The 17,841-nt window shown below is 47.8% G+C and overlaps 1 long non-coding RNA gene across 1 annotated transcript; it reads left to right on the forward strand.

The window, feature by feature from the left end:
• Positions 1 to 6,425: 6,425 nt before the first annotated feature.
• On the forward strand, positions 6,426 to 8,795 carry LOC309326193. Its single transcript, XR_014150223.1, has 2 exons — positions 6,426 to 7,825; positions 8,653 to 8,795. It is a non-coding gene; the product is annotated as an uncharacterized lncRNA (long non-coding RNA).
• Positions 8,796 to 17,841: the final 9,046 nt, after the last annotated feature.

A 17,841-nucleotide genomic window follows, 5' to 3' on the forward strand; every position in this document is an offset into this window, starting at 1 on the left:
ATTATATTTGGTTATTAAGATTCGTCTCTACCGCCTGAGGGAGCGGAAGGGCCAGAGCAGTTCCCGCCCATTTATTACTATTATTATTATTATTATTATTATTATTATTATCATCATCATCTTTGGTTATTAAGAGTCGTCTCTACCGCCTGAGGGAGCTGAAGCACCGGAGCAGTTCCCGCCCATTTTATTATTATTGTTATTATTTATTATATTTGGTTATTAAGATCCGTCTCTACCGCCTGAGGGAGCAAAAGGGCTGGAGCAGTTCCCGCCCATTTATTATTATTATTATTATTATTATTATTATTATTATTATTATCATCATCTTTGGTTATTAAGATTCGTCTCTACCGCCTTTGAGCCGAAAGCTCTCAGGGCGGTGGGCAACTGTTGAGAAAATTAAATACTAGGCAGCATAATGAGAGGGGGGAAACAAAAAATATAAGGCACGACCAGTGTCGGATTTACGTATAACCAAAACAAGCTACAGTGGTACCTCAGGTTAAGTACTTAATCTGATCTGGAGGTCCGTTTTTAAGCTGAAACTGTTCTTAACCTGAAGCACCACTTTAGCTAATGGGGCCTCCCGCCTCTGCCATGCAATTTCTGTTCTCATCCTGAAGCAAAGTTCTTAACCCGAGGTAGTATTTCTGGGTTAGTGGAGTCTGTAACCTGAAGCGTATGTAACCCGAGGTACCACTGTATTACAGCAGGCATAGGCAAACTCCGACCCTCCAGATGTTTGGGACTACAACTCCCATCATCCCTAGCTAACAGGACCAGTGGCCAGGGATGATGGGAGTTGTAGTCCCAAACATCTGGAGGGCTGGAGTTTGCTTATGCCTGCTATAGCTTAGGGCCCCACTCTCTTGGGCCCCCCCCAATAAATTTAAAGGGGGGAACTGGATGTACATTTCCAAAAGATAAGATAAAAAACTAAATAAAACCTACATAGAGCAACAGTGTTTTGTGTTGTGTAGGCTCCTATGATGGAAGTCATGGGCCCAGCCGGCTGGCCTGCTCCCTAAAATATCACTGGTTTGCTCATTTCTATATGTAGGGTGCCTACATTCTGCATGGACTGGTTGCAAGGCAACATCTGCAAATGGCTTGAGATATATATGAGGTCCGTAAATGACCATATAGCATATATTCAGCACAAAAAACAGCGACAATTTGTTGTTGACAAAGTGGCTGGGGGAGACTCAGCCACATGGGCGGGGTATAAATATTATTATTATTGTTATTACAGTGGTGCCTCGCAAGATGAAAATAATTCGTTCCGCGAGTCTCTTCGTTTTGCGGTTTTTTCGTCTTGCGAAGCACCCCTATTAGCGGATTAGCGCTATTAGCGGCTAAGTGGCTATTAGCGGCTTAGCGGCTTAGAAAAAGGGGGGGAGCGAAAAGACTCGCAAGATGTTTTCGTCTTGCGAAGCAAGCCCATAGGGAAATTCGTCTTGCGAAGCGCCTCGAAAAACGGAAAACCCTTTCATCTAGCGGGTTTTTTGTCTTGCGAGGCATTCGTCTTGCGGGGCACCACTGTATTATTATTATTATTATTATTATTATTATTATTATTATTAGGGCCCCATTACCCTCAGTAGCTAGGGGCCTCATCAAACCTAAATCAGGCCCTGATTCAGCAGGCGGAGCCCCTGACTTACATCATAGGAGCCTACACAACACAAAACACTGTTGCTGTATGTAGGTTTGATTTTATTTGTTTTTTTTATCTTCTATTTTGGAAATGTATATCCTGGGGTTTTTTTCCTTTAAATTTTTTGGGGGCCTCCAAGAGAGTGGCGCCCTAAGCTATAGCTTGTTTAGTTTATACGTAAATCCGGCACTGCCTGGAATGTGTGTTCCTCACTCAGAGAAATACACCCTTGCGAGTACCTGGCAAAAGGCCTCTTAACTCCCTTTTGAAAGTTTGGACTGGCTTTCTCCCTTTGTTTTGCTGGTTTGATTACACCTATGATCACAGCGCCATCTACTGCCCATGCAAGTACTTTCTAAGGGCTTAATCCAGGAACGAAGATCATGGCCACTGGTCCCCATCACCTCCTGGCAAATAGTAGGGGAAGAAATGGAGGCAGTGAGAGATTTTACTTTCTTGGGCTCCATGATCGCTGCAGATGGTGACAGCAGCCACGAAATTAAAAGACGCCTGCTTCTTGGGAGAAAAGCAATGACAAACCTAGACAGCATCTTAAAGAGCAGAGACATCACCTTGCCAACAAAGGTCCGTAGAGTTAAAGCCATGGTTTTCCCAGTAGTGATGTATGGAAGTGAGAACTGGATCATAAAGAAGGCTGATCACCAAAAAATTGATGCATTTGAATTATGGTGCTGGAGGAGACTCTTGATAGTCCCATGGACTGCAAGAAAATCAAACCGATCCATTCTTAAGGAGATCAGCCCTGAGTGCTCACTGGAAGGACAGAGAAGACTCCTCGGAAAAGACCCTGATGTTGGGAAAGATGGAGGGCACAAGGAGAAGGGGACGACAGAGGACGAGATGGTTGGACAGTGTTCTCAAAGCTACCAGCATGAGTTTGACCAACCTGCGGGAGGCAGTGGAAGACAGGAGGGCCTGGCGTGCTCTGGTCATGGGGTCACAAAGAGTCAGACATGACTAAACAACTAAACAACAACAATCCTAAAAGAATGTATTGTTGCATGCATCCCAATCTCTGAGCAGCAAGAGAGACTTCAGGGGTTCCAGCCGATGCCCCAGGTTGTTTCCTTGGAATAAAGGCCAATGGAGACTGTGGCATCTTTCGGATACATGGTTTTATTTGCACATACAGCAATAACTTGGCTCTCAAACGCCTTGGTACTCAAACAACTTGGAACCCAAACACTGCAAACCCGAAAGTAAGTGTTCCGGTTTGCGAAGTTTTTTTGGAAGCTGAACGTACTCCATTTTGAGTGTTATGCTTCCAATTTGAGTGCCACACTTTTGTTTTGAGTGTTACGCTGAGGTCTGTCTGTTTTTGCTATGTATTTTGTGTTTTTGTTTTTGCAGCTTTTGTTTTTTGTTTTTGTGACTGCGTGGAACCCAGTTCAGCTATTGATTGATTGATCGTTGTTGCTGCAATACATTGTTTATTGCTTTCATTTTATGGATCAATGGTCTTGTTAGATAGTAAAATTTATGTGAAACTGCTGTTTTAGGGGTTGTTTTTAAAAGTCTGGAACGGATTAATCCACTTTGCATTACTTTCTATGGGAAAGCGCGCCTAGGTTTTGGAACGCTTTGGTTTTGGAACGGATTTCCGGAACGGATTAAGTTGGAGAACCAAGGTAGCACTGTATTTAGAGGGTAATGTAGAAGGGCTCACAGTGTTGACACTCCAAACAGGCATTGCTTTCCCATTAGGCTTTCATGGGAGTGGTGGTCCCTGAAGCCATGGCTTTGGAATCAGCATACAGAGCAAGAATCTGCATGTCTTTTGAAGCTTCCTGATTCGACCCAGATCAAAAGCAAAAGACTAGCCCCAGGCCTATTCTATCAACAGGTGAGGGGGGTGTTGTTGTTGTTTAGTCATTTAGTCATGTCTAACTCTTTGTGACCCCATGGACCAGAGCACGCCAGGCCCTCCAGTCTTCCACTGCCTCCTGCAGTTTGGTCAAACTCATGTTCGTAGCCTCAAGAACACCATCCATCCATCTTGTCCTCTGTCGTCCCCTTCTCCTTGTGCCCTCCATCTTTCCCAACATCAGGGTCTTTTCCAGGGAGTCTTCTCTTCTCAGGAGGTGGCCAAAGTATTGGAGCCTCAGCTTCACGATCTGTCCTTCCAGTGAGCACTCAGGGCTGATTTCCTTCAGAATGGATCAGTTTGATCTTCTTGCAGTCCATGGGACTCTTAAGAGTCTCCTCCAGCACCATAATTCAAAAGCATCAATTCTTTGGCGATCAGCCTTCTTTATGGTCCAGCTCTCACTTCCATATATCACGACTGGGAAAACCAGAGCTTGAACTCTACGGACCTTTGTTGGCAAGGTGATGTCTCTGCTTTTTAATATGCTATCTAGGTTTGTAGGGAATGCCTAGCCCTGCCGAAAGGGCCATCGCCTCCCAGTTGTCTTAATGCCATGTCATTGAAGGGTGCTTCAAACCAGCTAAGGCCATTAACATACAGACTGGTCTGACCAGTTCAGAGATGCGTAACTACAAAGCTCCCATCTCACAGATACCAAATTGCAAGTTTGGTTGGGACCCCATTAACAACATCCAAACCGACCACTCAATCCAGGAACAATAGGATCGTGTAGAAGGACTCAAGTCTAAATTGTGAGACAATGGCCTATCACAGGAAATACAGTTCTGAGCTTGGTTTATACTTTCTGTATTTAAGAAGATTTATGTATTTCTTATTTTAAAAAAGCTAAGCAGATTACATAAAGTGGTGTAAAGCCCTCATTAAACACAGTAATCAAACAGACTTTAACAACAGTATACATAATAAAATTACCAAAATATAGATAGGAAAGACTTGTTTTTAAAAAACAACACATGTACAAAATAAAATTATATGTTGTTCTGACCTAATTTAACAAAGACAGGCGTCTCCTCCCAGGTTTGTACTTTCCTGACATAACTACTACTTACCATTAAATTGTATTTTAACTTAGCAGAATGTTCTCTAATATTTATTGCAAGCAACATTCCTGAGAGTTAAGTCACTACTATTCGCCAGCCTGTGGGCATTCCAAACTAAAGAATAATTCATTCCCCAAGCGACTCAGCATTTTGCATTTTTCAATCGGAAGAGCTGAATGCGCAGCCTCTATTCATTATGCAAGAATGCACACCTTTCCCCCCCCCCCTTACCTTACCTTTCCTCTTTCTCTTTCAGTGTTGAGTATTTTGAAAAATTTGTTCCTGAATAGAAGTTGCTGGAGTGGAAGAGGGCTGAAGCGCTTGAGCACTGTAGAAAAGAATGCCTAACTAGCCAGGACTTCAGTCTGATCCAAGGCAGCTGTTCTTACATTGCAAGACTGGCATCATGGAACCAGTGAGGCTGGCTAGCTCTGGTTAGTGCATAGCATGGCTTCATGGCACATCTTCATGGCAAACAGTATGTTTCCGAGCACAATTCAAAGTGTTGGTGTTGACCTTTAAAGCCCTAAACGGCCTCGGTCCAGTATACCTGAAGGAGCATCTCCACCCCCTTCGTTCAGCCCAGACACTGAGGTCCAGCTCCGAGGGCCTTCTGGCGGTTCCCTCATTACGAGAAGCGAAGCTACAGGGAACCAGGCAGAGGGCCTTCTCAGTAGTGGCACCCGCCCCGTGGAACGCCCTCTCACCAGATGTCAAAGAGATAAACAGCTACAGTCATACCTCTGGTTGAATGTCCTTCGGGATGAGCGCGTTCGAGTTGCGCTCCACGGCAACCTAGAAGTGGATCAGGGGAACACTGTGGACATAGTTTACCTTGATTTCAATAAGTTCCTCATGATATTCTTATAGAGACGCTGGTTAAAATGTGGGCTGGACAAGGTAAATGGCAAAGGTAAAAGCCCTAAATGGCCTCAGTCCAGTATATCTGAAGGAGCGTCTCCACCCCATCGTTCTACCCAGACACTGAGGTCCAGCTCCGAGGGCCTTCTGGCGGTTCCCTCACCGTGAGAAGTGAGGTTACAGGGAACCAGACAGGGGGCCTTCTCAGTGGTGGCGCCTGCCCTGTGGAACACCCTCCCACCAGATGTCAAAGAGAAGAACAACTACCAGACTTTTAGAATACATATGAAGGCAGCTCTGTTCAGGGAAGCTTTTAATGTTTGATGTATTACTGTATTTTAGTATTTGGTTGGAAGCCGCCCAGAGTGGCTGGGGAAACCCAGCCAGATTGGCGGCGTACAAATAAATTATTATTATTAATTATTAATTATTATTATTATTATTATTATTATTATTATTATTATTATCTTGCTCATTCTTTGTGAACACCAGAAAAGCCTGCTAGAGTAGGCCAGTGGTCCATCTAGTCCAGCATCCTGAACTCACCAGTGGCCAACCAGATGCCCCTGGGCACAAGCACAAGAGCCTTGTGGTTTCCAGCAACTGGGATTTAGCAGCTAATAAAAGTTTGGGGGCTCTTTTGTTCGGGGCTTCCATCTTGTTCCACCTGGTGGCAGGTGGGAGTCCTGTCGCGACCATCTTCAATAAAGACCAAGCCTACTGGCTGCTGTTTTGCTCCAGTATTCCTGGCTGGTGTCCTTGGTTTTTTGTCCAAGGGAGCCCTCGGATTTCTCCATTAACAGTTGCTTCTCCCGAAATGGACTCTGCAAATCTCTTCTTTGGAAGGTGGGTGTCGTGCAGGTGGCCAGAGGGAGCTGGGTGCGAAGGAGGCAGGTCCCAGCCCTTTGGGTTACAACAAGAGCAACCTGGGAGCATTGCCCGCCTCCTCACCTTTAATGGCTTCTAGTCAAATACAATAAATGATTGATTGATGAAAAGGTGCTTTTTTTTCCTGAGATGATAACTTTCTCCCTGCATGTCACTCCTTGAAAAGATTCCTGTGCATAGATGAGACTCATTCATTGTTCTGTTTGTTTGTGTGTTTGACCAGTGTTGCGTGGAGGGAAATGCAACCACTGGGATGAAAAATGCCCCCTCCTGCCCCCCCGGGTTTCCGGTGTGGCCTTCACAGATACTGGCACAAATTGGGGAGGGGGGTGTTATATATCTCCTTGGTCAAAAGCTAAGGAGCCAATAGCAGCTGAGCTGCGCCCCTCATTGTGAGGTCTGAGGGGTGATGGGGATGCCTCCCCAGATGCTGCCATTGTGATGTCACAAAAATATTGGGCAGCCGAGAGAGTATAAATGTTGGCCAAGTCAAAGGCCGAGGCAGTTGCCTCAGTGGAGGCACTCAGCTCGGGTGGTCTCCTGCCCTGTGGCGGCAAGCTGGCCGGAGAAAGGAGGCGATCGCCCGGCGCTGGGATGCTGTGGAGCAAGGAGAAGGCAAGTTGAGGTTTACTTGCTGGTGGGATCGCACTTGAAGGTGGATGAAATTCAGCTCTGAAGCAGGGGGAGGTCTGGCAATGGACCTGGCGCGGCTGTTGGTGGTGGATGGATTGCCGGAAGGTTTGCATTCAGTGCCTGGTTGATGCCGCAAGGCTACAAGACTGGCCGAGGGGATGCAAACGGGTTTGGAAGCCTAGTTTGTTTATTAACAGGCGGACAAGCCGAGGAGGGAAGCTGCCCATTTGGCGGCGGGTGAGTGTCCCTAGGCGAATTCTGTGGTGAGGGAAAGTTGCCCATCGGCTTCTAGTGGTGGCGCCTAGGTGAAGCCAGGTTCACATTTGGGGATGTCAGTGGAGGCCGAGAGGCCCGTGAAGCTGGCCGATCCATTTGTGAACGCTATCTGGTGACACTCACCTTTGTCTTTGGCCCTCAACCTAAGGTCAACAGACCTACCTTTTGAGAATGTCAGCTTGCTGACATTCGTAGAGCTCTTGACCTTACGTCGACGGCCAAAGCGAGGAGGGAAACTACCCGGCACAGCCCTAGAGGTGGAAACCAGGGAAACCAGTGTAGTCCACTTGTGGATCTACCGCTTCAAACTGGTGGCCCTCCACTTCTGCAACCTGCCTTGACGGGGCAGGCCAGTCAGGGATGAAGTTGTCAAGACCAAAGCCTGTGGAAGAGTCTGGGTGGACGCTGGATAGTCGCCATCCCATCAACGTGTTTGCCTTTGCCTTTCAGGGACATCCAATGCTGGCAAAGTTTCCCCCAAGACCAGATGGTGGTGGCAAGCTAGCAAGCGGAAGGAGGCGATCGCCTGGCATTGGGATGCTGTGGAGCAAGGAGAAGGCAAGTTCCAGTTGACTTGCTAGTGGGATCGCTACCTGAAGGCAGCCGATATTCAGCTCTGAAGCTGGCTTTTGTCTGGCGATGGACCTGGCCAGGCTGTTGGTGGTGGATGGATGCCGGAAGAGTTTGCATTCAGGCTAGCGGATGCCGCGAGGCTACGCCTGTCGAAATGGGTGCAAACTGTGGTTTGGAAGCCTAGTTTGTTTATTAATAGGCTGCCAAACCGAGGAGGGAAGCTGCCGCTAGGGCAGCGGGTGAATGCCCCTAGGCGGAAACCAGTTGTGATTTGCATTGCATTTAAATGATGTCAGTGGACGCCCTAAGCTGAAGCTGGCTGATATTTGCAAGTGTGGACCAGCTGGTAGTGAGGAGGGAAAGTTGCCCATTCGGCAGCTCGTGGAGGCGTCTAGGTGAAGCCAGTGTTCACAAATAGACGCCAAGGGAGGCCGCAAGGCTGATGAAGCTGGCTGCTATTTGTGGACCTGGCTGGCATTCACCCGTGTCTTTGGTCCATCCATTTAATGACAAAAGGCCTAGGCCTCTTGACATTAAACGGATGGCCCAAGCGAGGAGGGAAGAAGCCCGGCACAGCCATGGAGGTGCTCAACTGGAGCCAGCGGACTTCACAAATAGACGCCAGCGGAGGCCGCAAGGCTGATGAAGCTGGCTGCTATCTGTGAACAAAAACTGGTTTTCCTTCATCTCCGGAAGCCTGCCCATTGCGCAGGCCTGCCAGGGGTGAAGTTGGCAGGCGGAAGCCAGGGGAGTCTGGGTTGACTCTGTCGGATGGTGGCCACCCCACTCATCTGTTTGCCTTTGCCTTTCAGGGATGGCCGGAGCCGGCAAAGTTTCCTCTGAGACCAGCCGTGAAAGTCATGAAGAGAACCGCAGGACTTAAGCCAGACAGCTCCTGTTTTCTAAATAAACGGCTTTCTCATTTTTTACAAAATAAACGTTTTCTGAAAAGAAATCCCTGTTTTGTGCCATGTTTTTATTATAAGGGGAATTTCTAAGTAGTGATGTCACAGGAATTTCTAAGTAGTGATGTCACTCCCTGTGACATCACAGGGAACTGGTAGCCAATGGCCACAGCTGGGGAAACATCTGCACAGCCCTCCCAGGCCTCACAATGGGTGGGGGTCACCTCATTTTTAATAACTGCTGAGGTGCTCCACCATTTTGAGGCCAGCGAGGGCTGTGCAGATGTTTCCCCAGCTGTGACCATTGGCTATGGACTCCCTGTGATGTCAGACATCTACCAACTTCCTGTGATGTCATAAACAGACATGGCGAATGAAGGGAAAGAGGCAGTTTCTGGGGGGAGCAGCCCTGGTAGTTTGGGGGCAGGCAGGACCATCCGGGGACACAGAAATGAGTTGCCAACATTTGCGCCCTCTGGGCTCTTGGGCTCATCTCGCTTACGCAGCTGCGAAGAAAAAAAAAATCACAACTGCTTTAGTCACCCCACCACTTATTGGTGGCTGTAGATAAGGGGTGTGAATTCAGAGGGAATGTAATGTTTTCCAGGGACAGTTGCCTAAACACAGGATTTAAGCCAGCTTCAGTTTTCTAAATAAATGCCTTTCTAATTTTTGTTTTTTTTTAAATAAAGGTCTTTTTGAAAACCAATATTTTGTGCCATGAAGTTCATTATATGGGAAATCAGAGTAAAATAAAGGGGGGGGGGAATAATAACACCTCAGCTCCAAAAACTACTGAAAGTAGCAAAGATCACTAGTGGCGAAGCAATGATTCTTCAACATCAACTTTGTTGGACTGGTCATGTTGTGCGGATGCCGGATGATCGTCTTCCAAAGCAACTATTCTGAACTTAAAAATGGAAAGCGTAATGCTGGTGGTCAACAAAAGAGGTTTAGAGACTAGTCTCAAGGCAAGTCTTTAAAAAATGTAGTATAAACACTGAAAACTGGGAAACACTGGCCTGCAAGAACTCCAGTTTGAAAACTGGGAAACACTGGCCTGCAAGAACTCCAGTTGGAGAACAGCCTTTCCCAAAGGTGTCATGGGCTTTGAAGACACTCAAACTCAGGATGCAAGGGAGAAACATGCTAGGAGGAAGGCACGCTTGGCAAATCCACACCATGATCAGCTCCAGCCTGGAAACCAATGTCCCCACTGTGGAAGGATGTGTGGATCCAGAATTGGCCTCCAGTCACTTACGGACTCATTGTTAAAACTGTGTTTATGGAAGACAATCTTACTTGGCTATGAGGAATTGCCAAAGAAGAAGATGAAGGGCGCTATAGAAATTTAATTATTAATAATAATAAATAAAGTACATATATCAGAAGCAAAATTCACATGTCTCTTTCTACACAATGCACCAGTAACATAGCTGTCAACCTTCCCTTTTTTCGCGGAAAATTCCCTTATTCCAGCGCCGTTTCTCACTGCTATCCCGGATTGTTAGATATCCCATAGACTGTCCCCGGGGACAGGTGAGGCTGCTGATCCCTTATTTTCAAATCTGAAAGTTGACAGCTATGAACAGCAACCTGGGGGTTCGCTTATTCATTTTACTACCCCTTTCCTGACCAGTCTGCAAGCTGATAAATGAGGAAAACGAGGGGATGTTCTTACCAGCTCAGCAGAAAGCACTTAGAAATAAATAATAAAAAACCTGCCTTGCCCTGTCTCTTGTTTCGAGATTAAAACACCCAACTATAATAATAATAATAATAATAATAATAATAATAATAATAATAATATTTATACCCCGCCCATCTGGCTGAGTCTCCCCAGCCACTCTGGGCAGCTTCCAATCGAGTGTTAAAAACATTACAGCATTAAATATTAAAAGCTTCCCTAAACAGGGCTGCCTTCAGATGTCTTTTAAAGAGAGATAGCTGCTTATTTCCTTCACATCTGATGGGAGGGCTTTCCACAGGGCGGGCGCCACTACCGAGAAGGCCCTCTGCCTGGTTCCCTGTAGCCTCACTTCTCGCAGGGAGGGAACTGCCAGAAGGCCCTCAGAGCTGGACCTCAGTGTCCGAGCTGAACGATGGGGGTTGAGATGCTCCTTCAGGTATACTGGACCGAGGCCGTTTAGGGCTTTAAAGGTCAGCACCAACACTTTGAATTGTGCTCGGAAACGTACTGGGAGCCAATGCAGATCTCTCAGTCACCAGTCACCAGTCTAGCTGCCGCATTCTGGATTACAGTGGTGCCCCGCAAGACAAACGCCTCAGAAGACGAAAAACTCGCTAGACGAAGGAGTTTTTCGTTTTCTTAGCCGCTTCGCAAGACGCATCTCCCTATGGGCTTGCTTTGCAAAACGAAGCTTGCCCCGCAAGCTCCAGGGATAGCGGGGAAGCGCAGCGCATCTTCCCCGCTGTCCCCGGACCTCTTTTGAAGCAAGGGGCGATGGGGAGAAGATTGCCTTCCCCTCTGTCCCCGGAGATTGCGGGGCAGGCAACGGGGAGAAGCAATCTTCTCCCCGCCGCCCCTTGCTTTAAACAGGTCCGGGGACAGAGGGGAAGGCGCGCGGCGCTTCCCCTCTGTCCCCGGACGGTCTCCATAGGAACGCATTGATTGATTTTCAATGCATTCCTATGGGAAACCGTGCTTCGCAAGACGAAAAACTTGCAAGAAGGAAAAACTTGCGGAACGAATTAATTTCGTCTTGCGAGGCACCACTGTAATTGCAGTTTCTGGGTCACCTTCAAAGGCAGCCCCACGTAGAGCACATTGCAGTAGTCCAAGTGGGAGATAACCAGAGCATGCACCACTCTGGCGAGGCAGTCCGCGGGCAGGGAGGGTCTCATCCTGCGTACCAGATGGAGCTGGGAGACAGCTGCCCTGGACATAGACTTGACCTGCGCCTCCATGGACAGCTGTGAGTCCAGAATGACTCCCAAGCTGCGCCCCTGGTCCTTTCAGTTGCTCCATTCAGGGCCAGGGAGTCCCCCACACCTGCCCGCTCCTGTCCCCCAAAACAGTACTTCTGCCTTGTCAGGATTCAACCTCAATCTGTTCGCCGCCATCCCTCCTCCAGCCGCCTCCAGGCACTCACACATAAGCAATTTCCAAGCCTATTTGTGTCCTTTGATGCAAAGGCGTGCAGATCGCCTCTCGTTTGCAATGCAATGGGGTCGTGCAATTCTCCCCTTTTATTCTCCTTTATTTCCTCCCCTTGCACGGAAATCTCCTGCCCCGCGACGTTTCCTGAGCGGGCGGCGGGGGCGGCGGCTCCGCCGATTCCCCCACCGATGCCCCCTTTTCCCCGCCACGCCAGGCGCGCCCAAAAGCTGAGCGGCCCCAAAAGACATGTGCTCCAGGTGAGGCTCGAACTCACAACCTCGGCATCGCTCTGCTCTAGTACTGCTGTATAAGTACCGCGCGCTAACCGATTGCGCCACTGGAGCCCTGACATCAACTCCTCCCGAAACGCTTTATCAAGGGCTCAGCCTCGGCTACGCGCCACCGGGGCGCCAACGCTGCCGCCGCCGCTTTTATTTTCCTCTTTTTAAAAAGACATTCCCGACTCTTTTCCCTCCTTCGCCCCCGAACTCCAGCCCACGGAGGAGGAGGAGGAGGGAAAAGGGAATCTCGCTCCGTCCCGCTTTATCGTTCCGCCTCCCTTCAGCCTCTCGCCGGCTGCTCTGAGGGGCGCCATTGGTGGGCCCGTTTCCCTCAGGCACCCGCCGAGGAGAAGGAGAAGCGCGGGCGGGAAACACGGCCGAGGGAGAAGGGAAAAGGGACTCTCGCTCCGTCCCGCTTTATCGTTCTCCCTTCCTTCTGAGGGGCGGCTGCTCTGAGGGGCGCCATTCCTGGGCCCGTTTCCCTCAGGCACCCGCCGAGGAGAAGGAGAAGCGCGGGCGGGAAACACGGCCGAGGAGAAGGAAAAGGGACTCTCGCTCCGTCCCGCTTTATCGTTCCCCCTTCCTTCTGAGGGGCGGCTGCTCTGAGGGGCGCCATTCCTGGGCCCGTTTCCCTCAGGCGCCCGCCGAGGAGAAGGAGAAGCGCGGGCGGGAAACACGGCCAAGGGAGAAAGAACAAGGGAAAAGGGAATCTCGCTCCGTCCCGTTTTAACGTTCCCCTTTCGCCTCTCGCCGGCTGCTCTGAGGGGCGCCATTGGTGGGCCCGTTTCCCTCAGGCGCCCGATGAAGAAGGAGAAGCGCGGGCGGGAAACACGGCCGAGGGAGAAGGGAAAGGGACTCGCGCTCCGTCCCGCTTTATCGTTCTCCCTTCCTTCTGAGGGGCGCCATTCCTGGGCCCGTTTCCCTCAGGCGCCCGATGAGGAGAAGGAGAAGCGCGGGCGGGAAACACGGCCGAGGGAGAAGGGAAAAGGGACTCTCGCTCCGTCCCGCTTTATCGTTCCCCCTTCCTTCTGAGGGGCGGCTGCCTGAGGGGCGCCATTCCTGGGCCCGTTTCCCTCAGGCGCCCGCTGAGGAGAAGGAGAAGCGCGGGTGGGAAACCCGGCCAAGGGAAAAGGGAATCTCGCTCCGTCCCGCTTTCTCGTTCCCCCTTCCTTCTGAGGGGCGCCATTGATAGGCCCGTTTCCCTCAGGCGCCCGCTGGAGGAGAAGCGCGGGCGGGAAACACGGCCGAGGGAGAAAGAACAAGGGAAAAGGGAATCTCGCTCCGTCCCGTTTTAACGTTCCCCCTTCCTTCAGCCTCTCGCCGGCTGCTCTGAGGGGCGCCATTGGTGGGCCCGTTTCCCTCAGGCGAGGGAGGAAACCCGGCCGAGGGAGAGGAACGCGGCGGCGGCGCCGCCGCCTCTTGAGGCGACGCGTTGCCGGGAGTCTGGAGGGGGGCCCTCGGGGGCCGCCGACCGGGCGCTTCCCGAAGGAAGGCCCGAAGCGGCGGAGGAAGAAGGCCGGCCCGCGAAAAGGCTCGAGGGGCGTGGAGAAAGGGGGCTGTGTGTGTCCCGTCCCGTCCCCCACGTCGCACAATATGCACAAAACACACAATAAACACCACACACGGCGGGACGGGCGGGTGTGGGTGTGTTTGGAGAGCCCCTCCCGGTCGCCTCGGTGTGAGGGGACGGAGGAGGCCTCGGCGCCGCACCGTCGCTTGGCCGTTTACCGGCTCCCTCGCTCGGAGCGGTTTCCCGCCACCAGGGCCGGATTTACCTATAAGCTAAACAAACTATAGCTAAGGGCCCCACTCTCTTGGGGGCCCCCCAAAATTTAAAGGAACAAAAAACTGGATGTACATTTCCAAAATAGAAGATAATTATTATTATTTTTTTGGAGTTTTATTTTTTTTTATTAAAATTTTTATTACATTTTCAATTTACAGAAGAAATAAAAGCGATCCAACTTTCAAAATGCATTTTTACATTGTTAACTGGACTTCCCCACATCTCCCTCACCCTGCGTTCTTTGCAATAAACATGTCAGCAAATTATTACCTTATTTCGTGTCTTATTTGTATCTTTCAAAATATTTTACTTCTAGATTTAAAGTACCTTTTTTCAAATATTTATGCCTTAGAATAATACATAAAAGAACTTTAAATTTCACCTTTTTCTTGCTTATAGCTTAATTTTCTATTTTCCCAATCTAGTTGCAGGAGCAAAAATTTCCAAATCATGCAGATTCTTAACATTCATACAACTTATAATGTTTTTGTAAATAGTCCTTAAATTTTTTCCAGTCTTCTTCCGTTGTCTCTTCTCCCAAATCTCCAAAATAGAAGATAATAAAATAAAACCTAACAAAAAGCGTTGTGTGTTGTGTAGGCCCTAAGTCATAGGCCCTGCTTGCTAGCCTGCTCCCTTAAAAAAATCACTGGTTTGCTCCTTTCTATATATAGGGTGCCTACATTCTTCATCTGCAAATGGCTTTAGATACTTATTAGGTCCATAAATTACTATATAGCATATATTCAACACAAAAAAAACAGTGACAATTTGTTGTTGACAAAGGACAGCTGGACATATAAAGGGCATCAAACCTAAATCCGGCCCCCTGACCAATAGTAGTAATAATAATAATAATATTCTGCTTTTTTTCTAAAAAAAATGTTTGGGATACTCTTTATTTTCCTACTCATATTGAAATACTGCCCCTCAATGAGGTCAAACTTAAGATTCACAAAATGTTTAGGGGTGTGCGTACCCCTGAGTCCATCCCCCTTAGGAAAAAGCAATGATAATAAATAATAATACGCTGCCCTCTCCCCCTACAATCTAAAAGATGCACCACAGGAAAGGAAAACGGGAAGGAGATGGCAAGAAAGTGAATTTTTTTTTTAAAAAAAAATTATTATTATTAAATTTCTCTACCACCCTTCAGCTAAAATTCTGCAATAGGCACGGCATTAAATAGAATTGTGGAGGGGCTCAGAGAGAAAGAAATCTAGGGCCGTGCTGAAGCTGCTGCCCAAATTTGCAATTTATAATAATATTGAGCCAGTAGAGAGGAGCAGTTTTGCAGACCTAACTGGATTAGCCTCTCTGGGTGCAAGACAGTTAGTCATAAGATGCAACAGGAAGGGGAAGCAAAAATGGATGTTCGTTTATTTATTTATTTTTTTTGGGGGGGGAACCAAGTGCTTTATTTAACAACAACAACAACAACAACAGCATTTCTGTACCACCCTTTCAAAATACCATGTGTACAACAATATTAAAAGCAGTACAGAGCGATCATTAAAATGATGGAAATGATGGGCTACTGAAGAAAACTTTGTTTCCCAAGGCTTTTGTTTCTACCAGCTTGACCTCATCAACTTCATTCCCATCACTTTTCTTACTTTCTGTCGTCTGCAGAGGTCTTATCCCTTTGTGATCAAAGATGGAACACACAGCTCCACTTTTACATGGAATGGGAGGTGGGGCTTTGTTTTACCTGTCCTTTGCCTACTTCCTATGGACACAAATACCTGAAGTGTCCAAAGGTGTGTCTCCAGTATGTGGCAATAATAATAATAATAATAATAATAATAATAATAATAATAATAATAATAATAATAATAATTTATTATTTATACCCCGCCCATATGGCTAGGTTTCCCCAGCCACTCTGGGCGGCTTCCAACAAAATATTAAAATACAATAACCTATTAAACATTAAAAGCTTCCCTAAACAGGGCTGCCTTCAGTTGTCTTATAAAGTCTGTTTGCTTTTCTCTTTGACATCTGGTGGGAGGGCGTTCCACAGGGCAGGTGCCACCACCGAGAAGGCCCTGTGCCTGCTTCCCTGTAGCTTTGCTTCTCACAATGAGAGAACCGCCAGAAGGCCCTCGGAGCTGGACCTCAGTGTCCGGGCAGAACAATGGGAGTGGAGACGCTCCTTCAGGTATACTGGACCGAGGCTGTTTAGGGCTTGAAAGGTCAGCACCAATACTTTGAATTGTGCCGGACAAGGATGATGCTAGGCACACTTCTCTGGGGAGTTCCACAATTTAGGGGCTGCCATAGAGAAAGCCCTCTGCTACCCAAGCTTTCGTTCCTCATTCTTCTGGGGGTGGAAAAACTACAAAGGGAGCCCCACCACCCTTTGGCCAATCTCAGCAGAGTCTCAAGATATTTCCATGGAAATATGGAACTTGGTGACCACGGAAAATATAACCTACAATATAAAGATTTCCAAAGGTTTAGGAGAACAGAACATTTGTACTGTACGGTTAAATTTTTTTCAGTCCAGCTAACCTCCAGAACTCTTTGGCACTGCCAATAAGGGAAATTGTTATGTGTCTCGCGTCTTCCAAATTAAGAGAATGAATATGTGCCTCTCTGTCATTTCTGATATTTTTATTATATTTTTATGTTTGTTGTGCTTGTCTGTGTTCATACGTTACGTGCAATTTAATAAAACAAAACCAATTTAGCATTTTATAAATTTTAATCAAATTTGGTGGCAATGGTGAATCACGGAACCCATCTTGAATAAGCAAAATACACTTGCAAACATTTTACACTGTTTCTGCTCATCATAAGAAAGGGAAAAGAGCATTAACCAATGGAAACCCTGTCTTCAGCCTTTTTTTATAGCTTTTTGAGACTGCATCAATATTGCCAACGCACACCTACGCCACTTTTTCCAGCTCTGATAGCTTGGCAATTTTTAAAGCGTTTAAATTTTTTAGGATTCTAAATTCTCTGTCCACTGTCCCAGTGTTTCTCAAATTGTATGACTCAAAGTACGTTTCTCAAAGTACGACTAGTACCACCGTACTTGCCCACTGCTTACCCTTGCCATGCTGCAGTCTTCTGTTGACTGATGCCAGCACCACCAAATTCCCAGATGCTAAATCAAGGTAGTTGGAAGAAAAGAGAAAGTCAATGAAGGAGAAAAGGGAGGTTTCCTTCCTCTACAGGGGCAGAGCAGGTGTTGGAGAAAATTAGAGAGATTAAAGGTTAATTTAACAACAATACAGTGGTGCCTCGCAAGACGAAAAGAATCCGTTCCGCGAGTCTCTTCGTCTAGCGGTTTTTTCGTCTTGCGAAGCAAGCCCATTGATGGCTTAGCGGATTAGCGGCTTTTAGTGGCTTAGCGGATAAGCGGCTTAGCGGCTTAGAAAAAGGGAGGGAAAGGGGGGGAAAAACCGCAGGAACTCGCAAGACATTTTCGTCTTGCGAAGCAAGCCCATAGGAAATTCGTTTTGCGAAGCGCCTCCAAAACGGAAAACCCTTTCGTCTAGCGGGTTTTCCGTCTTGCAAGGCATTCGTCTTGCGGGGCACCACTGTAGTAATAATTAGGAAGGAAGAACATAAGAAAATTAGTATAGGAGGAAGAAGTTAATATAAAAGCAGTTGATGAGGAATTACAGTGGACGCTCGGGTTGCGAACATGATCCGTGCGGGAGGCACATTCCCAACCCGCAGCGGGTTGCGATTCAGCGCTTCTGTGCATAGCGCAATTCAGTGCTTCTGCGCATGCACGAGCGCTGAAACCCGGAAGTAACCCGTTCTGGTACTTCCGGGTTCAGCGCGGAAAACGTGCAACTTGAAGCGTCTGTAATCCGAGGTATGACTGTAATAGAAATAGTTTGTGGAGGAGTACAGTGCAAGCTAAAGCGTGAAAGGAGAAGGGGGGAAGAAAT

Source organism: Podarcis erhardii (genome assembly GCF_964252035.2).
Source record: "Podarcis erhardii genome assembly, chromosome: 12".
NCBI lineage: Eukaryota > Metazoa > Chordata > Lepidosauria > Squamata > Lacertidae > Podarcis > Podarcis erhardii.